The sequence below is a fragment of the Cervus canadensis genome, chromosome 32, assembly GCF_019320065.1.
Source record: "Cervus canadensis isolate Bull #8, Minnesota chromosome 32, ASM1932006v1, whole genome shotgun sequence".
Taxonomy (NCBI): domain Eukaryota; kingdom Metazoa; phylum Chordata; class Mammalia; order Artiodactyla; family Cervidae; genus Cervus; species Cervus canadensis.
Genome location: NC_057417.1, coordinates 1,222,504 through 1,249,767, shown reverse-complemented (window position 1 = coordinate 1,249,767; position 27,264 = coordinate 1,222,504). Strand labels below are relative to the sequence as shown.

The window sequence follows — 27,264 nt, the reverse complement described above, 5'->3', positions numbered from 1 at the left end:
TAACAGGTACTGGTGAAGATTTGGAAAAGAAATTGGGATCCTTGTGCAGTCATTCATGGGAATGTAAAATGGTGCAGCTGCTATGTAAAATATGGCAGTCCTTTCAAAACAAATTAAACATAGATTACCTGTGATCCAGCAGTTCCCCTCTGGGTATATACCCAAAAGAATTGAAAACAACATCCTAAAGAAATATTTATACACACCTGGCTCAGACCATGAACTCCTTATTGCCAAATTCAGACTTAAATTGAAGAAAGTAGGGAAAACCACTAGACCACTCAGGTATGACCTAAATCAAATCCCTTATGACTATACAGTGGAAGTGAGAAATAGATTTAAGGGACTAGATCTGATAGACAGAGTGCCTGATGAACTATGGACGAAGGTTCGTGACATTGTACAGGAGACAGGGATCAAGACCATCACCATGGAAAAGAAATGCAAAAAGGCAAAATGGGTGTCTGAGGAGGCCTTACAAATAGCTCTGAAAAGAAGAGAAGTGAAAAGCAAAGGAGAAAAAGAAAGATATTCCCATTTGAATGCAGAGTTCTGAAGAATAGCAAAAGAGATAAGAAAGCCTTCCTCAGCGATCAATGCAAAGAAATAGAGGAAAACAATAGAATGGGAAAGACTAGAGATCTCTTCAAGAAAATTAGAGATACCAAGGGAACATTTCATGCAAAGATGGGTTCTAATAAAGGACAGAAATGGTATGGACCTAACAGAAGCAGAACATATTAAGAAGAGGTGGCAAGAATACACAGAAGAACTATACAAAAAGATCTTCACGACCCAGATAATCACGATGGTGTGATCACTCACCTAGAGCCAGACATCCTGGAATGTGAAGTCAAGTGGGCCTTAGGAAGCATCACCACGAACAAAGCTACTGGAGGTGATGGAATTCCAGTTGAGCTATTTCAAATCCTGAAAGATGATGCTGTGAAAGTGCTGCACTCAATATGCCAGCAAATTTGGAAAACTCAGCAGTGGCCACAGGACTGGAAAAGGTCAGTTTTCATTCTAATCCCTAAGAAAGGCAATCCCAAAGAATGCTCAAACTACCACACAATTGCACTCATCTCACACGGTAGTAAAGTAATGCTCAAAATTCTCCAAGGCAGGCTTCAATAGTATGTTAACCATGAACTTCCAGATGTTCAAGCTGGATTTAGAAAAGGCAGAAGAACCAGAAATCAAATTGCCAACATCCACTGGATCATCGAAAAAGCAAGAGAGTTCCAGAAAAACATCTATTTCTGCTTTATTGACTACGCCAAAGCCTTCGACTGAGTGGATCACAATAAACTGTGAAAAATTCTGAAAGAGATGGGAATACCAGACCACCTGACCTGCCTCTTGAGAAACCTGTATGCAGGTCAGGAAGCAACAGTTAGAACTGGACATGGAACAACAGACTGGTTCCAAATAGGAAAAGGAGTACGTCAAGGCTGTATATTGTCACCCTGCTTATTTAACTTACATGCAGAGTACATCATGAGAAACGCTGGGCTGGAAGAAGCACAAGCTGGAATCAAGATTGCCAGGAGAAATAATAACCTCAGATATGCAGATGACATCACCCTTATGGCAGACAGTGAAGAGGAACTAAAAAGCCTCTTGATGAAAGTGAAAGAGGAGAGTGAAAAAGTTGGCTTAAAGCTTAACAGTCAGAAAACTAAGATCATGGCATCTGGTCCCATCAACTCATGGGAAATAGATGGGAGACAGTGGAAACAGTGTTAGACTTTATTTTTGGGGGCTTCAAAATCACTGCAGATGGTGATTGCAGCCATGAAATTAAAAGACGCTTACTCCTTGGAAGGAAAGTTATGACCAACCTAGACAGCATATTAAAAAGCAGAGACATTACTTTGCCAACAAAGGTCCGTCTGGTCAAGGCTGTGGTTTTTCCAGTGGTCATGTATGGATGTGAGAGTTGGACTGTGAGAAAGCTGAGCACCGAAAAATTGATGCTTTTGAACTATGGTGTTGGAGAAGACTTTTTTTTTCCATTTATTTTTATTAGTTGGAGGCTATTACTTTACAATATTGTAGTGGTTTTTGCCATACATTGACATGAATCAGCCATGGATTTACATGTGTTCCCCCTCCTGAACCCCCCTCCTACTTCCCTCCCCATCCCATCCCTCTGGGTCATCCCAGTGCACAAAAATAAACTCAAAATGGATTAAAGACCTAAACGTAAGACCAGAAACTATAAAACTCCTAGAGGAGAACATAGGCAAAACACTCTCCGATATAAATCACAGCAAGATCCTCTATGACCCACCTCCCAGAATATTGGAAATAAGTGCAAAAATAAACAAATGGGACCTAATTAAACTCAAAAGCTTTTGCACAACAAAAGAAACTATAAGCAAGGTGAAAAGACAGCCTTCAGAATGGGAGAAAATAATAGCAAATGAAGAAACAGACAAAGGATTAATCTCAAAAATATACAAGCAACTCCTGCAGCTCAATTCCAGAAAAATAAACGACCCAATCAAAAAATGGGTCAAAGGTCTAAACAGACATTTCTCCAAAGAAGACATACAGACAGCTAACAAACACATGAAAAGATGCTCAACATCACTCATTATCAGAGAAATGCAAATCAGAACCTCAATGAGGTACCATTACACGCCAGTCAGGATGGCTGCTATCCAAAAGTCTACAAGCAATAAATGCTGGAGAGGGTGTGGAGAAAAGGGAACCCTCTTACACTGTTGGTAGGAATGCAAACTAGTACAGCCACTATGGAGAACAGTGTGGAGATTCCTTAAAAAACTGGAAATAGAACTGCCATATGACCCAGCAATCCCACTCTTGGAGAAGACTCTTGAGAGTCCCTTGGACTGCAAGGAGATCCAACCAGTCCATCCTAAAGGAGATCAGTCCTGGGTGTTCATTGGAAGGACAGATGCTGAAGCTGAAACTCCAGTACTTTGGCCACCTCATGTGAAGAGTTTACTGATTGGAAAAGACCCTGATGCTGGGAGGGATTGGGGGCAGGAGGAGAAGGGGATGACAGAGGATGAGATGGTTGGATGGCATCACCGACTCAATGGACATGGGTTTGAGTAAACTCCGGGAGTTGGTGATGGACAGGGAGGCCTGGCGTGCTGCGATTCATGGGGTCGCAAAGAGTCAGACACGACTGAGCAACTGAACTGAACTGTGCTTAGCAGAATTATTCACAGTAGCCAGTAGGTGGCAGCAACCCAAGTGTTCATTGATAAATGAATGGATAAACAAAACCATACACATACCATGGAATACTATTCAGCCCTTTAAAAAGGAAATTCCAGTGCACTGTACATGGATGAACATTGAGGATCTTATGTTAAGTTAAATAAGCCAGTCAAAAAAGATAAATATTATATAATTCCAATACATGGTACATTCTCCAGGATAGATCACATACTAGGACACAAAACAGCCTTGGTAATTTTAAGAAAATTGAAATAATATTAAACATCTTTTCTGACCACAACACTTTGAAACTAGAAATCAACTACAAGGGGAAAAAATGGGGGAAAAAAAAAAACCACACTAACATGTGGAGGCTAAACAACATACAACTAAACAATCAACGGGTCACTACAGAGATCTAAGAACAAATTTAAACATACCTGGAGACAAACAGAAATGAAAACATAACAATCTGAACTCTACAGGATGTAGCAAAAGCAGTACTAAGAGGGAAATTCATAATGATACAAGGTTACTTCAGGAAACAAGGAAAATATCAAATACACATCCTAACCTTGCTTTGATTCATGGGGTCGCAAAGAGTTGGACACAACTGAGTGAACTGAACTGAAATGAACCTTACACCTAAAGGAACTAGAAAAAGAAGAACAAACAAAACCCAAAGTTAATAAAAGGAAAGAAATCATAATGAGCAGAGATAGAGACTAAAAAACAATAGAAAAGCTCAATGACACTAAGAATTAGTTCTTTGAAAAGAAAATTGATAAATCTTTAGCCAGACTCATCAAGAGGGCCCAAATCAATAAAATCAGAAGTGAAAAAGAAGTTATGACCAATATCATAGAACTACAAAAGGTCATAAGAGACTACTACAAACAATTATATGCCAATAAAATGGACAGCCTAGAAATGTACTATCATCTCTCAAGGCTGTATGAGGAAGAAATAGAAAATAGGAACAGATCAATTACCAGTAATGAAAATAAATCAGTAATTTAAAAACTCCCAATAAAAGTCCAGGACCAGATGGCTTCATAGGTGAATTCTACCAAACATTTAGAGAAAAGTTAACACCTATCCTTCTCAAAGGATGCTTCACTTATCTAACTTAATCCATCCCTGTTATTGCAAATGACAACATGTTCTTTTTTTATAGCTGAGAAGAACTAAAGAAGCTCCTGATGAAAGTGAAAGAGGAGAGTGAAAAAGTTGGCTTAAAACTCAACATTCAAAAAACTCAGATCATTGACATCTGGTCCCATCACTTCATGGCAAATAAATGGGGAAACAATGGAAACAGTGGCAGACTTTATTTTGGGGGGCTCCAAAATCACTGCAGATGGTGACTGGAGCCATGAAATTAAAAGACACTTGCTCCTTGGAAGAAAAGCTATGACCAACCTAGACAGCATATTAAAATGCAGAGACATTACTTTGTCAACAAAGATCCACCTAATCAAAGCTATGGTTTTTCCAGTAGTCATGTATGGATATGAGAGTTGGACCATAAAGAAAGCTGAGTGCAGAAGAATTGATCCTTTTTAACTCCAGTGTTAGAGAAGACTCTGGAGAGTCCCTTGGATTGCAAGGAGATCAAATAAGTCAATCCTAAAGGAAATCAGTCCTGAATATTCATTGGAAGGACTGATGTTGAAGCTGAAACTCCAGTACTTTGGCCACCTGATGTGAAGAACTGACTAACTGGAAAAGATCCTGATGCTGGGAAAGATTGAAGGCAGGAGCAGAAGGGGACTACAAGGATGAGATGGTTGAATGGCATCACCGACCCAATGGATATGAGTTTGAGCAAGCTCCAGGAGTTGATGATGGACAGGGAAGCCTGGCATGCTGCAGTCCATGGGGTTGCAGGGAGTTGGACACAACTGAGTGACTGAACTGAACTGAGTATACCATTGTATACATACACTGTGTATGTGTCTCCTAAAATCTCCTAAAAGTTAATTATTTAAACAAAATTAACAACAAAATGGGCTTTACAACATATGTAAAAGTGAAATATGTGAAAACAATAACATAAAAGTCAGGAAGAGATGTAGGAGCATATTATTGTAAAATACTTATGTTATATGTTAAGTGGTATAGTATCACTTAATGGTGGACACTAATAAGTTAAAGATGTATATTATGAATCCTATGAAAGTCACTCAGTCACATCTTTGTCACCCCATGGACTGGTTGCTCACCAGGCTCCTCTGTCCATGGAATTCTCCAGGCAAGAATGCTGAACTGGGTAGCCATTCCCTTCTCCAGGGGTTCTTTCCAACCCAGGGATTGAACCCAGGTCTCAGTTGCGGGCAGATTCTTTACCATCTGAGCCACCAGGGAAGCCCTATAGCAAACACTAAACTTAAAAAAGTAATATCTATAAGTCAAACAAAGGGATTAATGGAACTATAAAATCTAACAAAATCAAAAATGTATAAAAAGAGAGAAAAGGGAAGGAAAAAACAGATGGGACAAACAGAAAGCAAATAGTAAGATGATAAATTTAAACTTACTCATCACTTGTCTCATTAAATTTAAATAGTCTAAATAATTCAGTTAAAAGACAGATTTTCAGAATGCCTAAAAAATCAAAACCAAATTTTGTGCGGTCTATAAGAAACACTTTAAATATAAAGACACAGATAAAGATTAAAAAGAACCATATAGGAAAGGTATCCCATGCTAATACTAATCAATTATTGGAATGGCTATATTTATATAAGACAAAATTTCAGAGATTCCAGAGCAATGAATATTATCAGAGATAAAGAAGGTCATTTAAACCCACCTTCTAGAATAATGGAAATAAAAACAAAAGTGAACAAGTGGGACCTAGTTAAAATTAAAAGCTTTTGCACGGCAAAGGAAAAAAAGGTGAAAAGACAACCCTCAGAATGGGAGAAAATAATAGCAAATGAAACAACTGACAAATGATTAATTTCCAAAATATTCAAGCAGCTCATACAACTCAATACCAGAAAAACAAACAACCCAATCAAAAAGTGGGAAAAAGACCTCAACAGATATTTCTCCAAAGAAGACAGACAGATGGCTAACAAACACATGAAAAGATGCTCAACATAGCTCAGTATCAGAGAAACGCAAATCAAAACTACAGTGAGATATCACCTCACACCGGTCAGAATAGCCGTCATCAAAAAGTCCACAAAGAGTAAATGCTGAGTGTGGAGAAAAGGGGACGCTCTTGCACTGTTGGTAGGAATGTAAACTGATGCAGCCACTATAGAAGACAGTATGAAGATTCCTTAAAAAACTAGGAATAAAACTACCATATGACCCAGCAATCCTACCCCTAGGCATATACCCTGAAGAACCAAAACTGAAAAAGATACATGTACCCCAATGTTCATTGCAGCACTATTTACAATAGCTAGAACATGGAAGCAACCCAAATGTCCATCAACAGATGAATGGATAAAGAACTTATAGTACATATACACAATGGGATATTACTCGGCCATAAAAAAGGAACGCATTTGAGTCAGTTCTAGTGAGGTGGATGAACCTTGAGCCTGTTGTACAGAGTGAAGTAAGTCAGAAAGACAAAGATAAATATTGTATACTAACGCATATATATGGGATCTAGAAAGATGGTACTGATGAATTTATTTGCAAAGCAGCAATGGAGAAACAGACATAGAGAACAGATGTATGAACATGGCGAGAGCGGAGAGAGGGTGAGATGTTATGCAGAGAAAAACATGGAAACTCACCTTACCACATGTAAAACAGACAGCCAATGGGAATTTGCTCTATGTCTCAGAGAGCTCAAACAGGGGCTCGGTATCAACCTAGAAGGGTGGGATGGGGAGGGAGATGGGAGGGAGGTGAAGGAAGGAGGGGACATATGTACACCTATGGCTGATTCATGTTGATGTTTGACAGAAAACAACAAAATTCTGTAAAGCGATTATCCTTCAATTAAAAAATAAATTTAAAAAAGGAGGTCATTTCATAATGACAAATTCATGAAGAAGTCAAATGAATCCTGAATGTTTATGCACCTAACAACAAACTACAGGAAACAAAAAAATTACAGAACTTCACAGAGGGACAGAAAAATCCATAATTATAGGAAAAGATGTCAATAACCTCTCTCAGTAATTGATAGAACAAGTCAAGAAGAAATCAACAGGATTTTATTTAAAAAAAGATTTAAACAATGCTATTAGTTTAACATTATTGATGTTTATACTGTACAATGCTTCACCCAGCAACAGAATACATTCTTTTCAAAGGCACATGATCCCCAACCACAGTGAAATTAAACTAGGAATTAATAAAAGGAACATCTTTTGAAAATCCCCAAATATTTAGAAATGAACACACTTCTGTGTAACAATAAACCAAGGGAGAAAAGTATTTTGAACTGAATGAAAATTTTAAAAATACAATATATCAAAAGGTATGATATGCTGCTAAAGCAGTACATGAAGGGAACTTTTATAGCACTTTAAGGGAACTTTTGAATGCTTTTATTAGGGGAAAAAAACAAAAAAGTTCCCAAATCAGTGGCCTCAGCATCCACTCTAAAAAAAAAAAAAAAAAAAAAACTAGAAAAAGAAAAGCAAAGTAAACCTAAAATGGAAAAAAGGAAATATAAAGGCCGGAGCAGAAATCAATGAAATAAACAGAACAGCAATACAGAAAAATTCAGAATTGGAAACTGGTCCCTGGAGATCAGCAATTTTGACAAACCTTCAGTAAATCAGACAAATCAGAAAAATTAAGCAAAAGGGCACAAATTACCAATATCAGGAATGAGAGGGGTGGTGTCACTACAGATTCTACAAATGTGAAATGGATAATGTGGAAATATTGTGAAAAATTTTATCAATAGGGTCAAAAACTTAGATGAAACAATTCCTTCAAAGAGTCAAACTTCAGTCACTTAAGAAAAAATAGATAATCTGATTAGCTCCATATCATTTAAAGAAGTTGAACTAACAGTGAAAAACTTCTTCATAAGGGAAAACCCAAGCCCAGAAAGCTCTCCTATTGAATTCTACCAATCATTTAAGGAAGAAATATTACCAGTTGTCTGCAAACGAGAAAACTGAAAAGGAGGCAACCTATTATCCCCTCAACTTATTCTGTAATATGATGCCAGTATTACCCTGACACTGAAACCAAAGACATTACCAGAAAAATAAATAAAATCGACCAATATCCTTCATGAACATACAAAATATCTAAACAAATTTTACAAAATTGGATCCAACAATGTATAAAAAGGATAATATATCCTGATCAAGTAGAGTCTGTCCAAGGACTGTAATGACAGTTTAATGTTTAAAAATTAATCAGTGTAATTTACCATATGGGCTTCCCTAGTGGCTCAGACGGTAAACAATCTGCTTGCAATGTGGGAGACCCAAGTTCAGTCTCTGGGTTGGGAAGATCCCCTAGAGAAGGGAATGGCTACCCACTCCAAAATTTTTGCTTGGAGAATTCCATGGACAGAGGAGCCTGGAGGTCTATAATCCATATGGGGTCTATATGGGGTCTCAAAGAAAACTAAAAAAATTTAAAACCATGATCATATCAAGAGACACAGAAAAAGCAACTGAAAAAGTGGGCATTCATTCCTGATTTTTTTTTTTAAAAAATCCCTCACTGATTAGGAGAAGAAGGGAACATCCTTAACCTGATAAAGGGCATCTATGACAAACCCACTGGGAACACCATGCCTAATACTCAAAGACGGCTTTCTCCTGAAGATCAGAAATAAACTAAGAATGTCCTCTGACAGTGTCCTCTAAGAGTGTCCTCGCCACTTCCACTCAACATTATACAAGAAGTTCTAACCAATAAAGAAAAACAAATAAAAGCCATTCTGATTGGAAAGGAAGAAGTAAAACTGTTACTATTCACAGATTACATGATGGCCAATATAGAAATCTGAAGGAATCTACCAAAAGACTACAAATAGGTGAGTTTAACAAGGTGGCAGAATACTAGGCCAGTATAAAGAATTCAAGCACATTTCTATCTACCAGTAATGAATAATCAAAAATTGAAATTTTAAAATAGTATCATTTATAAAAATATGAAAAAAAAAATCTGACAAAAGACGTTAAAGATGTGTACACTGAGAACAACAAGAACACTGCTGAGGAAATTAAAGAGTTCAGTCGCTCAGTCGTGTCCGACTCTGCGACCCCATGGACCGCAGCACGCCAGGCCTCCCTGTCCATCACCAGCTCCTGGAGCATGCTCAAGCTCATGTCCATTGAGTCAGTGATGCCCTCCAACCATCTCATCCTCTGTCGTCCCCTTCTCCTCGCGCCTTCAACCTTTCCCAGCATCAGGATCTTTTCCAATGAGTCAGTTCCTCGCATCAGGTGGCTAAAGTACTGGAGCTTCAGCATCAGTCCTTCCAAAGAATATTCAGGGCTGACTTCCTTTAGGATTGACTGGTTTGATCTCCTTGAGACTCTCAAGAGTCTTCTCTAACACCACAGTTCAAAAACATCAATTCTTTGACAGTCAGCTTTCTTTATGATCCAACTCTCACATCCATACATGACTACTGAAAAAACCATAGCTTTGACTAGAAGGACCTTTGTCAGCAAAGTAGTGTCTCTGCTGTCTAGGTTTCTCATAGCTTTTCTTCCAAGGAGCAAAATTTTCCAAGGAGAAAATTAAAGAAGACTTAAATAAATCAGAATATATATCTTATCCAGGGATTGGAGGATTCAATAATGTCAATATGCTAAATTCTCTCCAAATTGACCTACAGGTTAAATGCAATCCCAACAGTCTTATTGTATAAATTGTTACCAAATTCTAAAATTCACATTGAAATATCAAGGAACTAGAATAGCCAAAAGGAAGGGCAGAGGTGGAATACTAACACTACCTGATTTTAAGATTTATTATTAAAATACGTTAGTTAAGACAGTGTGGAACTGGTGTAAAAATAGATTAGTGGAACAAAATAGAGCACAGAGACATGTGAACAACTTATTTTCAACAAAGGCGCAATGGCAATTCAATGGAGAAAGAATGATTCTTTCAACAGAAGACACTGGAACAATTTGATATCTATATACAAAAAAGTGAACTTCCATTCATAACCCACATCATATACAAAGTTAACTCTAAGTTGGTCATAGACCTAAATGTAAAATCTCAAATTACAAAACATCTATAGGAAAACATACAACAGCCACAAAAAAATTGTTAGTTTGAGTTAGGCAAAGTTTCCTAGATATAAGAAGAAAAGAGTGATCCACAGGGGGACAAATAAATTGAATTTTATCAAAATTTAAAACTCCTGCCCTTAAAAGAACACTGTTAAGAGAAGGAAAAGAGCCACAAATTGGGAGAAAATATTTGGAAATCATACCTGATAAAGGATTTGTACCCAGAATATATCAACAACTTTCAAAATTCAATAATAAAGTGTTAAGACTCTGCACGTCCACCACAGGGGCCACAAGTTCAATCCCTGGTCAGGGAACTAAGATCCCACAAGCCATGTGGCATGGCCAATAAAAAATGCATAAGGCATATGAACAGACAATTCTCCAAAGAAGATAGATGAACACATGAAAATATGTGAAAAATAAATGAAAAAATGTTCAGCTTCATTAGTCATTAGAGAGAAATGCAAATCAAAACAATGGGATACCACTGCGCACCTTTCAGAATGGCTAAATTAAAAAACTGACCACACCAACTGTTGATGATGACGTGGAGGAACTGGACCATTCCCACACAGCCAGTGGGGATGCAAAATGGCACAACCACTCTGGAAAACAGTTTCCTAAAAATATAAACATCTGATCTGGACATTCCATTCTTATATGTTCACCCAAAAGGAATGAAAGCTTTTTAATGTCCTTTCAAAGGTTTGTACACAAAAGTTCATAGCAGCTTTATTTGTAATAGCCCCAAACTGCAAACAACTCAAATGTCCATACCACCCATCAGTAACGAGGAACAAATTCTTGGCTCTCAACAATGCACAACATGGATGGGTCGTGAAATAATTACACTGAATAAAAGAATCCAGGAAAGGAATGCATAACACAACAAGGTCCTACTGAATAGCACAGAGACCTATATTTAATATCCTATGATAAAGCATAACGGAAAAGAGTATTTACAAAAAGAATATATACGTAAAACTGAATCACTCTGATGTACAACAGTAATTAACACAACATCATAAATCAATTTCTTTTTTTAAAAAAAGGAAAAGAATACATACTGTTTAGAGTCCGTTTATATAAAATTCTAGGATATTTAAACTAACAGACAGTGACAGAAAGCATAATGGTGGTCAGACTGTAGGGGAGATGGTTTACAAAAGGACGAGAAATAACCAAAACCCCAATTCAAAAGAAAAAAGCCACCCTAGATTTCTATGGGTGTTTTTCCCTGAATGGAACTAGGGCTTTTATCTGAGATAAGTTGAAGTCTGGATACAGTGTTTAAACTTTCCCTAAACGTTTGTGTTTTCTTTAGAGCTGGTACAGGATTAAACAGCATTCCCTAATATACGGCGGCAACTGGCAAAACACACACAGCTAAGCACCAGAGAAACCATTCACACTTGGCATCCAGCAAACAGCTACAGAGACAGAAAGCATTCACAAGAAAACACAGTGAGAGCTTTTTACCAACCATGGAAGGAGAGAGAGAAACAACAAACTGTTTCTGATAAAATCTTACTCTTGTTTCCATAAAAGCAATTCTAATGTGTCCATAACGGAACGAGGGAAAAGGTCGTCCTTCATGTTCAACGTTTTTCTACCGGCTTTTTACGCCTACATGTATGGTTTTACAGGGCTACAGCATAATCACGAGGGGAAAATGCAAAAGGTATGTTCTGCTCTGTATGTTCATCATCACATCTGCTCTCATTTCTTTCCACCCATTTATCTTTTCAAGTTGCCAAGAACATCCCTGGGAATAATCCCCTCCCACACCAAAAGCTGGGGATAGGATAATTGGTATCTGATGATGGAAGATGACATTTTAAAATAGCCACTTTTAACTTCTTAAGATACATTTCATCTTTAAGCATGTATAGACTGCTTCAATGCTTAGAGTTAAAAAATGGGGGGGTGGGTAATGTGGAAGATGCCCCAATAACAAGCATAAATTCACCAAAATTTTGCAATGGCTAAAAAAAAATGTTTTTGAAACCCATTAGATCAAGTGTCACTTATGTAACAATGATCTTAAAATACAAGGCCTAGGAAAAGGCCACCATCTATCTATCAAAATGACTTCCTCGTTAATGAGTAAAGGTTTGAGTTTTCTAAATATGGTATAATATGAATAAACCTAAAGGAAGACTTTCCCTGGTGGTCCAGTGGTTAAGACTCCATGCTCCCAATGCAAGGGGCCCAGGTTCAATTCCCAGTCAGGGAACTAGATCCTACATGCTGCAATTAAGACCTGGCACAGTCGAATAAAATAAAACAAACTTAAAGGAAAATAATGACTCTCTGCAGTACTAAGAATCACACACCATGTACCATTCATGTGAGACGCTGATACTACTTTACAGAAAGTGGCAATATATGTGAGGGAATCCACTGAGGACATTCACACAATGCTTCTTATAAGCTCACAGTACGAGATGGAAACCACAGGAATTTGTTCCATTTGTTACCAACACACTCACCCCCGCACCTCGTCTCCACCACGCGGGGCAGACCTCAGCCAGGCAGGACATCACACAAAGTGTATGGCTGATTGTTTCTGCCTCCTCCCAACCAAACTACACAAAGTTGAAAATGAGAGCCTTGTGTAACAACAAATAGCACGCCCGTAGCCCAGTATTACCAATGGCCTGCTCACTCACCAGCAAGCAGAAACGCGCAGAACTGCCTGCTTGAGGCTGCTACAGTGCAGCAGAAAGTTAGCTTCGGAAAGCAATGACCCTGACATCTCTGCTAAAGAAGCTTCCACACGTGTGCTCAGAGAGCCACGAGCAAAGATGCAAGAGCAGCTTCGCTTGCAGTGAAGAAAAACTTGGAAACAACATAGATGGCCAGCAATAGGGGATTTATTATTACTGAGCTACAGTCCCCCAGCAGACTAGAAGGCAGCAATTAAAAGGAGGGACTTTCCTGGTGGTCCAGCGGTTAAGACTGTGCTCCCAATGCAGGGGGCCCCGGTTCAATCCCTGATCATGGAACTATATCCTGCATACTGCACGTTAAGACCAGGTGCAACCAAATAAATTAAAAAATTTTTAAAAACAAATCAGGGAGAAGTGAAGTGAAAGTCACTCAGTTGTGTCCAACTCTTTGGGACTCCATGGACTGTAGCCCACCAGGCTCCTCTGTCCATGGAATTCTCCAGGCAAGAATACCGGAGTGGGTTGCCATTTCCTACTCCAGGGGATCTTCCCGACCAAGATCGAACCCAGGTCTCCCACACTGCGGGCAGATTCTTTACCATCTGAGCCACGAGGGAAACACTGCGTTTCCTATGTATGAACACGTGTCAGTACAGAAAGACAAAGATGTGGAAGGATCCAAAATAAACTCCTGAGAGTGGTCCCCCTGGAAAAGAGGAGGAGGATAGAGCACTGAGAGGGCCAGAGTCCTCTACCAAATGCAGAACAAATAATGAGAAATAGCAATTTTATTCTGTTACTGTGGACTGCTTTTCACATACATAAAACCTTTGTCAACTCTGGATGCCCATATTTGTACCTCAGATAATCTAGGTGACCTCTCAGAGCATATCTGGGGAAAAATAAAAGGGAAAAAAAGAGAAGGAACACAACTTTGTATTATTCATAGCTGCCAACGTGATCTTATTCCGGAATGAACCAATTGAAACATAATTTCCCAAGGTTAGAGGTTCTAAGATGGATTTGATGAGGCGATGCCAGGGCATTCTGTACAGCTGTAATTTTTCTGCAGAATTCATCTTTATACCACTCTGTGACCGGTTGGCGTTATTTGTGAAAGGGGGTGTAAACAACTCCTGACTCTCTTTCCAAGGAGAGCTTTACTTCTGAGTTTTTCAGACATCACACAGGTGATCCATTCTGCTTCAGTCCTCAGCTTGCTACGTGCTGCAGGGGCCTCCACGCGGCAGGGATCTGTGGTTAGATGGAGAGACGGAAGAAGGTCGACAGAGGTACCAGGAACATTCTAGCTGCTCTTCCACTGAAAAGCACAGGAAACTCACATGGCATAGAAGATGCCAATGAAATGAATTTAAAATCCAAGACTCCGAAGCACCAGCAGCAAACAACTGAGATATTCAAGATGGGGGGACCTAATAGTGTTAAGGTATCAGTTTCTCTCAAAGTCAATTACAGCTTCAATACAATCCCAATCAAAATCTCAGCAGGCAATTTTGTAAACTGATGAGCTGATCCTAAAAAGTATACAGAAAATCATACAGATATGAATGACTAGCATAGGCAGACAATTTGGTAAAACAAAGTTGGAGGATTTATAATACTTGATTTCAGGACTCACCATAAAATGCAAAGACTGTGGTGACTGGTATAGACAGATATCTAAATCAATGGAACATAAAGAACTCCAGGAACAGACTCCATGTCCACCGTCAAATGGATTTTAACAAGGGTACCACAGCAATTCCATGGAGAGAGGATAAGTGTTTCAACAAGTGGTGCTGGATATAGGAAAAAATGGACATCAAGCCCACTTTCACATCATACACAAAAATTAACTCAAAAAATGTTTGCACTTTGGTTCTTCCCTGGTGGTCCAGTGGTTAAGAATCTGCCTTCCAATGCAGGGATGCAGGTTCAATCCCTGGTCGAGGAACTAAGATCCCAAATGGCACAGGGCAGCTGAACCCACATACTGCAACTACAGAACCCACACACAGGCTCACCACAACTAGAGAGAAGCCCTTGCGCTGAACAAAGACTGCATGCCGCCAAAAAAAAATAAACATTTTTTAAAAATTAAAACTTCTGCATTTTGAGAGACAATATTAAGAACATGCAAGCCACAGCACAGGAGAAAATATTCAAAATACATATATCTGAAAAACAACTCATATTCAGAACATACAACAAGCTGGTCATTCAAAAACAGTAAGATAAACAAACTACAAAAATGGGTAAAGAATCTGAGTAGACACGTCACAAAAGATGATGTAACAAATGGCCAATGAGCACATGAAAAGGGGCCTAATTTCTTTAGTCATCAGGGAAATGCAAATTAAAATGAGATGCCACGTATTTACTAGAGTAACCAAAATGCAAAATACAGATGGACTTAGAGATTACCATACTAAGTGAAGACAGAGAAAGACAAATATTATATCGTTTATACACAGAATCCAAAAACAAAAAAATTATACAAATGAACTTGTATACAAAACAGAATTAGACTCATAGTCATAGAAAGCAAACTTATGGTCACCAAAGAGGAAAAGTTGGGGAGGGATAAATTAGGGGTTTGGGACCAGCAGACACAAACTCTGTGTGTGTGTGTGTGTGTGTGTGTGGGCACTCACACTAAGTTGCTTCAGTCATGTCCCACTCTTTACCCTATGGACTGTAGCTCACCAGGCTCACCCTCTGTCCATGGGATTCTCCACACAATACTGGAGTGGGTTGCCATGCCCTCCTCCAGGGCATCTTCCCAACCCAGGGATTAAACCCACATCTCTTATGTCTCCTGCATTGACAGGTGGGTTCTTTAGCACTAGTGCCACGTGGGAAGCCTATATATGTGTGTGTGTGTGTATATGTATATTAATATATTATATACATATGTGTATATACATAATATATATTATATATGTATATATATAATACATAATAATGTATATATGTATATATATATACATATATATGTATATTAATATATATAAAAGCAGATATAACCTATTATATGTAAAAATAAACAAGGTCCTACTATATAGTACAAAGAACTATATTTAATATCTTGTCATAGCTGTAATGGAAAAGAATCTGAAACAGAATATATATATGTATGTGTGTATATATATGTATGTGTATGTATAACTGAACCACTTTGCTATATACCTGAAATTAACAACATTGAAGTCAACTATATGTCAATCAGAAAAATAATAAATAGAGAATTTGAAAGATGTGATTCAACTGGAACGCATGTATTTCTGGCAGGAATGAAAATGGCACCACGTAACCTGGCCCTCCACCTCCTATTCCGTGTGGCCTCCACCCATTCAGCTCACAGCTTCATATATTACAACCTGCCCAGCCCCACCAAGCCTTTGTGGTGCTCAGCCTGCTCTAAAATCCTGATTTTATCAGATAAAGCAATGAAAGGGGGCCGTGGCCTCCGTCTCTGGGTTCTAAACTGTCCATTCCTGGAACTCCCCTGGTGGTCCAGTGGCTAAGACTCAGCGCTCCCAGAGCAGAGGGCTAGGGTTCGATCCCTGGTCAGGGAACTAGATCCCACATGCCACAACTAAGGGTCCTAAGAGTTCGCATGCCAAAACTAACAATCTGCTCAGGGAACTAGATCCCACATGCCACAACTAAGGGTCCTAAGAGTTCGCATGCCAAAACTAACAATCCCACATGCTACAACTAAGACCCAGTGCAGCCAAAGAAATAAATATCCATAAAAAATAAATGGTCCATCACTGACAGTGAATCATGGGGATGCTGTGAGTAGCTAAGTGAGCCTTCTTCAGGTGAAGTCTTGATTTAGGTTATCAGAGAAAACCCTGCTGGCATCAATCACCTCAGCTGACCTAAATATCCAAGCCTGATCGTTTTTGTTTTTTTTTAACCTTCTTTTGCATGAAGATGAATTTCTCCAAGAATACTTTAGCACGGTGGTTCTCAAAGTGAGGGCCCAGAGACCAGCAGCACCAGCACGGCCTGGGAGTTGTGAGAAAGACAGAACCTCAGCCCCACCGCAGTGTCCGTCTGCATTTTCCCGGGATGTGCAGGTCCAAGGGCTGAGCGTGCCAGGGCACTATCAAGGCTCCATGGAGCTAATGCAGGTGCAAGCCCCTTACACACTTCAGTCTGCTGAAACAGATGGAGCCCTTGCTCTGGGAGGTGGGGGGCAGGGGGTGGGCAGCAAGCGGGGTGAGGGTGGCCAGGACAGCAGCCTGGCTGCAGGAGTCCTGCCCGGAAGGGGACAGCGTTTTCTAGATACCTTCATTTTTTTAAGCGACCTCAACTGTGGTGAATCAATTTTAGGCGCCACTGTCTCTGAGTCGGCTCTGGGTGAATCATGAACCATAGGAAGAGGAGCGAGGGAGTAAAAAGGCTTGGTGGTTTCAAGGACCCTTACCAGGCCTTTTTGAAAACCTAATAAAAATTGTGACATCCCTTTGCCAGAAACACACACATTTTACATACACTTCTGGGGAATTCACAGATTTCTTGGTCTTGAGTGCAATGGGCACCAGATTAAGAATCCCTGCTCTGGGGAAAGGCACTGAGAAATAGAAGGGCAGGAAAATAAAAGATTCAGAACGACTTTTTTTCCAAAGTGGAAAAAGGTGACAAAATTTCAGCACATAAACACAGATGCTTATAAATTATTCAGATCTAGGCTAACTCAATTACATAGATGAAACCCAAAAGATCAAACGTATTCCATCATGTCACCTGGCTTCATCACCAGATCAATTTCAACACTTCCTCACTTAAAACAGCACTTTCCCAGACTCCTCAAAGCACCATCTGTTTCAGCCAGCCCTAGTTCTCCCTCTAGCATCTGGGGAGGCCTAGGATCAGGTCACAGTCATTTGTGTGACATCAGGCCCCCTGCCCCAGGGACCCGGTAAGGGCACAAGAAACATTTACTGGATTTAAGTTCCTTCCATAAGGGTGAACAGTGGACAATTCCTTATCACCTAAGAAGGTGAAAGTTTCTGCTTGATCAGGGAAGGGCTTATTGGAAGTTCAGCACGGGACTGTCCTGATACCGTGGTTGGAAGACGCTGTCCAGGGAAGTTCTCCAGTACCACGGAGAGGACCACACTGAAAGGAACCTACATGTTAATTTCCCCGACAATACTTTTTGAGGACATGGTTGTGCAGGGGCACGGATCCTTCAGCCAGGTGTCCGAGATCTGTGGCTGCTCAGGGCTCCTCACACCTGTGAGATAAAGAGGCTCAGACCTGTGTTCTCTACTTCAGGACTCAGGGATGGTCAGAGGGCCAGCCTCCCTCAGGACACCCCAGACCCTGAGTACCATGGGCATCCCACCTGCCCATCAAGATATACAGATGCATCTCTATCATTCAACGCCCTCCCTCCCCTTGGAAGACAAAGCTGAAAAAAAGCACCTGTTAGAATCTAATTTCCATTCCACCAGCCAGTTAGTTCTGGGTTCAGCCCACACATGATGTTCTCTCATTTGCTAATTTCTTTACCCTTTTTATAAGCCCCGTCCTTTCTGCATAATAATTTCAACAACTCAATGAACACCAAAAAAATGGATGGCGACAGTGGAACCAATTTTATCATCAACTATTTGAAAGCAATGCTCAGAAATACATGTCTTAATTATGAATATGTTCAATTTTTTTAAAATTTAAATTGAGCTACAGTGTGGGTTGCACCCAGACCTCAAGCCCTCCTGGCGCAGTCTCAGAGTTCCTATCCTAGTATCCGAGGGTAAATGTCAGAGCCTTTTCCAGTCGCCTGACCAAACCCTGTCATTTAAAACAACTTGGTGAACACAATTTTAGGGTTTCTATTTGCCTAAACACCTGCACTGTAGGCTGTGGACATTCTTAATTTACATCTCCTTACACCCTACAAACATCACTAGTACCAGGCCGACAAAGGCTCAAATAGTAGAACGTTCTGTGCTGAGGGAGAAAAAAAAAAAGCTGCAAACAACCCAAAGCCTTACTCCCAGAAACTGATTAAATCAACTATGTCACTGGGTGGAAAGCCGAGCAGTAATTAAGGAGAATACGGCATCCCATCCATGCATGATGATATTATAGTATATAATGCAGTATATATAATTTATGACGCAATATTGTAATAGTACACATCACATTAATGTGTAAGAGAAATTTAATTCATTTAAAAAATAATATATGCTATTATCTATCGCGATTATATTATGCACTACAAGCCAATGTCTTAGTTAACACATTAACTCATAGAAAATCAAAGAGGACAGAACTGTCAAGTCAGTCCACTTGAATAAAAACAAAAGAGCTCGTTCGAGTCTATAAACGTGAATATGCGTATCAACTGTCCAGAGCATTGGGGTTCAGCCTTTGCCGGCGCATCAGCATCACCTGGAGAGCCTGTTACCGCCCAGATCGCTGGGCTCCAGCAGCAGGTCTAATTCGGCAGGTCTGGGCTGAGCGTGTAGAAGCTGCAGTCCTAACCGGCTCCCAGGTGCTGCCGCTGGTCCCGGGGCCAGGCACATTCCCGGGGCTCCAAAGGAGGAGGAGTTTGGGAGTTTTTGTTTCAGAAAACTTACACTTACACATTGATTCAACAGCCCTTGTTGAGCGTCAGCTCCGTGCAGGGCAGCGGTGGATCGCCCCGAAGGGTCCGCAACCTTTCCTCCGCCTCCTGGGTGTCTCACCCGAGAGGGGAAACTGAGGCCCCGAGACCGGTCATCCAAGGTCGCCAAGTCTCTATGGAGGAGCTGGGATTCGAACCCCAGGCTCTGAAACGACGGCGAGCGTCCCGCCCGCTCCCGAGCTCCAGACGAGCTTCCCCCAGCGGAGAGCCCATGAAGATCCTGCGGACTCCGCCCGGGCCCGGCTCGGACGAGCAGGAGCCGCGGGGCAGCCCCGCCAGAGCGGCCGGCACGCGCACGCTGGAGCCCCGCCCCCGGCCGCGACGAGGGGGCGGAGCCGGGCTGGCGCGCGCGCTGGGCCTGCGCTCGTGCTCGCGGCGCGAGCGCAAGGGAGCGGCGCCAGGATAGAGGCTCGCCGAGCCGCCATTCTAACGCAGGCGCGGTGGCCAAGTGGTAAGGCGTCGGTCTCGTAAACCGAAGATCACGGGTTCGAACCCCGTCCGTGCCTGTAAGGCGGACCCTTCCCTTTCCAGGGGAGACTTTTTAGGGGTGTGAGATCACAACGATCATCGATTTTCTACCCATCTTCGATCCGGTATTTAGGTCCTCGCCCAGGATCCCAAGCGGGCCAAGTGTTTTCACTCAGTTTAGATTCAGGCTCCCTCGCCCGCGCAGAAGGTCCGAGTCTCGTTGGCCTGGCCTGAGGTCGGGATAGTCGGGGGCGCCGGGCGGACCGGGGTCGCGGGCTCCAGGGCTCACGTGGAAACCGTGGCCCGAGCGCTGACTTTAGTGCAGAAAAACTTACTGCTGATGGCACTTGGCTCAAGAGCCACTGAGCATTTTTCTGAACATTAAAGTCCAACTGAATCCACTCTCCTGAGAGAACTGCCGTTGCCTTCCTGAGCCCACACCCAGAGTCAGCTGGTGTCTGGCTTGCTATTTTTAAAAGGAAATCCATTGTAGGCACTGCGTTAGAGGGAGGAAATCCTGCCCAGACTTGGAGCTGGTCCGACAGGAAAATCTGCACCTTTCTCTCTCTCTCTCTGAGCCTCCGTTTGCCCCCCCAGTAAAATGGGTCTCTGGTCAGGGTTGGCCGAGAGACTGGCCTCAGTCAACGCAGCTACTGTCGTTGGGCACCTGTTTTCTTTGCATCACCAGGGGGCTGCCCGCCTGCATTTAAAGATGTTATGCAAAAAGATATTATGCAATTACCCCTACCCTCCAGGAGCTGGCGTATTGTATAATCTGAAAACCAGCTTGACCTAAATTGGGGAAACCTGTTTTCAGCGCGAGATGTCTAACGGAAGAAAGAATTCATGGAGCTCCTGGTGTGGGCCGGGTGGAGCCGGACTCTGGGGGCTCTCTCAGTGCGAGAAGGTGGGGGAGATGGATGCGAAGGGGGTCGGAGAGCCTGGCAGGAGCGGCTGGGGCTGAGTCGTCCTCTGCCGCAGAGTTCTCCCACTTAGCAGTAGTCATCAGCATCACCTGGAAGGAAAGTTAAAATGCGGAGCCCTGGGCGCCACCCCAGAGTGTCTGCATTGTTTTGGTCTGCTCTGGGGCTTGGCATTTGCATTTCTAAGGAGCCCCCAGGTGATCCTGATTCTGCTAGTTCCCCGGACCACCCATCCAGAACCATTTCCCTGAAAATAAGGGTATTTTATAGCCGCATTCTAAACCCAGGAGCACGTGTATATGCATGAACACAAACATGTGAGTTACTACATATAAAACAGCGAACACCAGGGCTTCTCACACTTCAACCTGGGGATGATGTGAAAATGCAAGTCTGACTCTGGGGCTTTGAGATGGAGCCTGAAACTCCGCGTTTCTAACCTGTGTTTTGGCGATGCCAACGCCGGCTGGTCACCTCACCCCCTCACTGAATACAGGGGGAAAGAAGGATCCTGACCAAAGTACTGAAACTGATCAGGACACCAGGGAGGCTGGGGAAGGGAGATCTTCCCCCACACTCTCTTCTCTGAAGTACCTCTCGATAACAGTAGCGAATGCACATTTCCTGAGTTATTTTACAGATGTGAAAAACCTCCACCAAATGGAAGATGTCAACTACAGTACTTGATGACCGAGCACATAGCCCCCAGGCCTCCTAGAGCTTACGATCTGATAGTGGTAACCCCTGTGACACCACCCTGTACGCTCACCATCAACCAGAGCATTGTGCGCAAGCTGATCACATACTCTGCGACACCCCAACCCCCAACCTGGCCTTTATAAACTCTCTGATGGTGGGACTAAAGAATCCACCTGCCAATGCAGGGAAAATGGGTCGATCCCTGGTCCAGGAAGATCCCACATGCGGAGCAAGCCCATGGGCCTGTGCTCTAGAGCCTGGTAGTCACAACTACTGAAACCCTCACCCCCTAGAGCCTGTGCTCCGTAACAAGAGAAGCCACTGCAATGAGAAGCCCGCACACTGCAACAAGCGAAAAAGCCCATGCAACAAGAGAAAAAGCCCATGCGGCAACCAAGACCAGCACAGCCAAAGTTAAGTAAATAAAACTTGTTTTTTAAATGCTTTGCTGAAACCCTTCAGGGAGTCTGAGGGACTGAGGGTATGAGCCACCCATCTCCTTGCATAGCCCTTGCAATAAACCTTTCTCTGCTCTAAACATTGATGTTTCACTTTGTTTGGCCTCCCTGTTCATCAGACACATGAACTTAGGGTCACTAACAATAACAGTTACCTTTGTTACCTTGTTACCTTGTTAACTTTCTGGAGGGAAGTAGGATGGGGGAGCTGTGCAAAGGATTCCTTCACTTTTCACCCTGTGAACTTTCACATTGCTTGGATTTTCTACCAGATGATCACCTCCTAGAATCACCTCCAAAGTCCACAAAGGCAACGATAACCTATTAGCCTGCAGGCAAATTAAACAATCCAGAATTGCCACATCAATCAATGCTCAAGTGTTCTGTGCTCTCCACTGGGGTGTGTCATCATTTCTTTTTTAAGTGACACAAAAGTACATTTATGTTCCTCCCTATTAAAAATATCCCCAAAGAGTTCTCCCCATTAAAAGACCACACTGCCCCCAACAGGCAGGCCAGTATCTGTGGCGCTGGTTAGATGTCCACACAGATTTCCTGTCCTTCCCTCCAAAACAATGAAGCGACACTCCTCTGTGACACCATCCCAGGAAAGAGTTCATTCTCACCCACCACTACCGCTGCCACACCCCAGTCCACCCCACCCTGCAGAGGGTGCTCCCCTCTGTGCCCCAGGTGAAGAAGGACTTTAGAAAATTTACCCAATGGACTGTAGGCTTCCATTTATGCACACACACAGATACAATGCATAAAACATCTATTGAGAATCCCTTGGACAGCAAGGAGATAAAACCAGTTAATCATAAAAGAAATCAACCCCGAATATTCATTGGAAGGACTGATGCTGAAGCTCCAATACTTTGGCCACCTGATGTGAAGAGCTAACTCATTGGAAAAGACTCTTATACTGGGAAAGATTGAAGACAGAAGGAGTAGGGAACAACAGATCTTATGTCTGAATAAGCAATATGTTCTGTGTTAATTTAAACTGCTTGTATTCATGAGTATATAAAGTCATGTTTGGATCTCGGTAACTTTTGTATGAATTTCATGTCTGAAAGTCACTTTGAAGTCAGAGGTCTTTGTTCTATGAAGAATCATATTCTGATCTCCCTTAGAAATGTAAAGAGAATAGAAGACCCCCAATGCTGGTATTAGGAGGAAAGAGAGGCAGGTGTCACTGACCTTAGAGGGACCTCCTGAGACCTTGCTGTGCAAACTGGACTACTGGGAAGGAAATGGGTTTGCATAAGGAGCCCAGGGATTTCTGGGAAAGTGGAAATTAAATTAGAGATCTCTTCAAGAAAATTAGAGATACCAAGGGAACATTTCATGCAAAGAGGGCACAATAAAGGACAGAAATGGAATAGACTGAACAGAAGCAGAATGTACTAAGAAGAGGTGGCAAGAATACCCAGAACTGTACAAAAAAGATCTTAATGACCCAGAAGACCACAATGGTGTGATCACTCACCTAGAGCCAGACTTCTTGGAGTATGAAGTCAAGTGGGCCTTAGGAAGCATCAATATGAAGAAAGCTGGTGGGGGTAATGGAATTCCAGCTGAACTATTTCAAATCCTAAAAGATGATGCTGTTAAAGTGCTGCATTCAATATGCCAGCAAATATGGAAAACTCAGCAGTGGCTACAGGACTAGGAAAGGTCAGTTTTTATTCCGGTCCCAAAGACAGGAAATGCCAAAGAGTGTTCAAACTTCCACACAATTGCACTCATTTCACATGTTACCAAGGTAATGCTCAAAATTCTCCAGGTCAGGCTTCAAGAGTATGTGAATGGAGAACTTCCAGATATTCAAGCTGGATTTAGAAAAGGCAGAGGAACCAGAGATCAAATAGCCAACATCTGTTGGATCATAGAAAAAGCAAGAGAATTCCAGAAAAACATCTACTTCTGCTTAATTGACTACACACTAAAGCCTTGACTTGTGGATCAGAAAATACTGTGGCAAATTCTTAAAGAGATGGGAATACCAGACCACCTCACCTGCCTTCTGAGAAACCTGTATTCAGGTCAAGAAGCAACAGTTAGAACCAGACGTGGAAAAATGGACTGGTTCTAAATTGGTAAAGGAGTACATCAAGGCACTATATTGTCACCCTGCTTATTTAACTTATATGCAGAATACGTCATGCGAAATGCTGGAATGGATGAAGTACTAGCTGGAATCAAGATTGCTGGGAGAAATATCAATAACCTTAGATATGCAGATGATACTATCCTTATGGCAGAAAGTGAAGAGGAACTAAAGAACCTCTTGATGAAGGTGAAGAAAGAGAGTAAAAAGCTGGCTTAAAACTTAACATTCAAAAAACTAAGATCATGGCATCCAGTCCCATCACTTCATAGCAAATAGGTGGAGAAACAATGGAAACAGTCACAGACTTTATTTCTTTGGGCTCCAAATTCACTGCAGATCATGACTGCAACCATGAAATTAAAAGATGCTTGCTCCTTGGAAGAAAAGCTATGACAAACCTTGACAGCATATTACAAAGCAGAGATAAATAAATAAATAAAAAGCAGAGATATTACTTTGCTGACAAAGGTCTGTCTAGTCAAAACTATGGTTTTTCGAGTAGTCATGTACGAATGTGAGAGTTGGACCATAAAGAAGGCTAAACACCGAAGAATTGATGCTTTCAAACTGTGGTGTTGGAGAAGACTCTTGAGAGTCCCTTGGACTGCAAGGAGATCCAACCAGTCCATCCTAAAGGAGATCAGTCCTGAATATTCATTGGAAGGACTGATGCTAAAGCTGAAACTCCAATACTTTGGCCATCTGATGCAAAGAGCCAACTCATTAGAAAAGACCCTGATGCTGGGAAAGATTGAAGGCAAGAGAAGAAGGGGACCAGATGGTTGGATGGCATCACTGACTCTATGGACATGAGTTTGAGCAAGCTCTGGGAGATGGTGAAGGGCAGGGAAACCTGGTGAGCTGCTGTCCATGAGACTGCAAAGAGTTGGACATGACTGAACAACAACAACCCACTTTCCTGTTTTCTAAAGTGGGTTTCCCATTTTCTATAGGTCCCGTTTAGACCTATAAGGATAGCTCATGATATTCAGTGGCAGAAAGAGGTTCAATATGACTTTTGAAGCCAAACAGGGAGCCAGAATCCAAGTGTTAGCAAGGGAGGGTTGTTTGTCAACAGAGACTGCACAGGAGCAATCCTCAACAGCAACACCATGTGGCAGCAAGAACAGCACTAGGCGGATCTGCCCCGCATCTGCAGGAACCGATGGGAGACACAGACTGGCCTGTAACCTCTCTCTGCCTCTATTGCTCCATAACAGCAGGGTGGTACACATTCACTGGCTTCCCCTCTCATGTAATTCTTCTGGTGACAACATCATAAATATTCACCAGCCAGAATGGTTCAGTGAAGGGTGAGCCATCTGCCTCATGGCATCATGTTGTTTTAGTCACTAAGTCGTGTTGGACTCTTTGCAACCCCATGGACTGTAGCCCTCCAGGCGCCTCTGTTCATGAGATTTCCTCAACAAGAATACTGGAGTGGGCTGCCATTTCTTTCCCTAGGGGACCTTCCCCACCCAGGGATCAGACCCAAGTCTCCTGCATCGCCTGCAATGGCAGGCAGATTCTTTACCACTGAGCCACCTGGGAAGCATCATGGGCAGTCATTAAAAGAAACGATTGGTGGTCCAGTGGTTAGGAATCTGTCTGCCAATGCAGGGGACATGGGTGCTATCTCTGCTCGGGAAAGACCCCACATGCCTCCGAGTAAGTAAGCCCACAACTGAGCCTGCGCCTAACTACTGAGTCTGTGCTCTATGAGCCGGCGAGCAGCAGTTAGAATCTCCATGCCTAGAGCCCATGCTCCGCAACGAGAAGCCATGAGAAGTCCACGCACTGCAATAGAGAGTAGCCCCTGCTCATCGCAACTAGAGAAAGCCACACACAGCAACAAAGACCCAACACAGTCAAAAACAATAATAAGTAAATACATTTTCTAAAGGGGGGAGGAACAAATAATTTTTAAAAAGAAATGACTGATTTATCGGTTTGAAGAAGTGATAATGGGATACAGCTAATTGAGCAAAGTTGATATCCTGGTTTGGGGCTTTTGTCTTACAGTTTTACTGAAGTATATAACTGATGAACAAAAAATGGTGCATATTTTATATATCCAACTTGATGCATTTGGACACTTGCATATACCTGGGACATAGCCCCACATTCAAGGTAACAGACACACCCATCATCTTCAAGTTTTCTGTATTCCTTTGCTTTTTTTGTGTATATGATAAGAACGTTGAATGTGAGATCTACCCTCCTAACAATGTAGTGCTGTTAACTATAGGCACTGTGTTGTACAAAACATCTCTAGAACTTACTCATTTTTTCTTTTTATTTTAAAAAAAGTTTTTAACTGAAGTACAGTTGATTTACAATGTTGTGCTCATTCATTTTATATAACTGAAACTAATGTCCTTTTTAAAAAAATAAATAACTATAACTACTACATAAACAATAGAGCACAGGGAACTATACTCAATATCTTGTAATAAACCTCCTAAAGTTTGGAGATATGTGTACAGGTATAGCTGATTCATTCTGCTATGCAGAATTCCATGGACTGTATAGTCCATGGGGTTGCAAAGAGTCGGACACGACTGAGCGACTTTCCACTTCACTTTCACTTTCAGAAATTAACACAACATTGCAAATCAACTGTACTCCAATAAAAATTGATTAAGAGGAACTTCCCTGGTGGTCCAATGGTTAGGTATCTGCCTTGCAATGCAGGGTACAGGGTTCAACTCCTGGTCAGGGAACTAAGATCCCACATACTGAGGAGCAATGAAGCTTGCAAGCCACACCCACTGAGCCCACGCACTCTGGGTCCACACACTACAACTAGAAAGTCCATGTACCACAGCAAAAGAGCCGCACAATGCAATGAAGATCCCACATGGTACAACAAAGACCCAAAA

General features: G+C 41.8%; 1 long non-coding RNA gene and 1 other non-coding gene across 2 annotated transcripts in view; one reads left to right on the top strand and one right to left on the bottom strand.

The window, feature by feature from the left end:
* The window catches only part of LOC122433432, a 73,099-nt gene extending 53,093 nt beyond the window's left edge, over positions 1–20,006 (bottom strand). The window contains exon 1 of the long non-coding RNA XR_006267096.1: positions 19,678–20,006. This is a non-coding gene — a long non-coding RNA (uncharacterized LOC122433432). The remainder of the gene's footprint in view (positions 1–19,677) is intronic.
* Positions 20,007–20,152: 146 nt separating this feature from the next.
* TRNAT-CGU lies at positions 20,153–20,224 on the top strand. Its single transcript has one exon. It is a non-coding gene; the product is annotated as a tRNA-Thr (tRNA).
* The last annotated feature ends 7,040 nt before the right edge of the window (positions 20,225–27,264 follow it).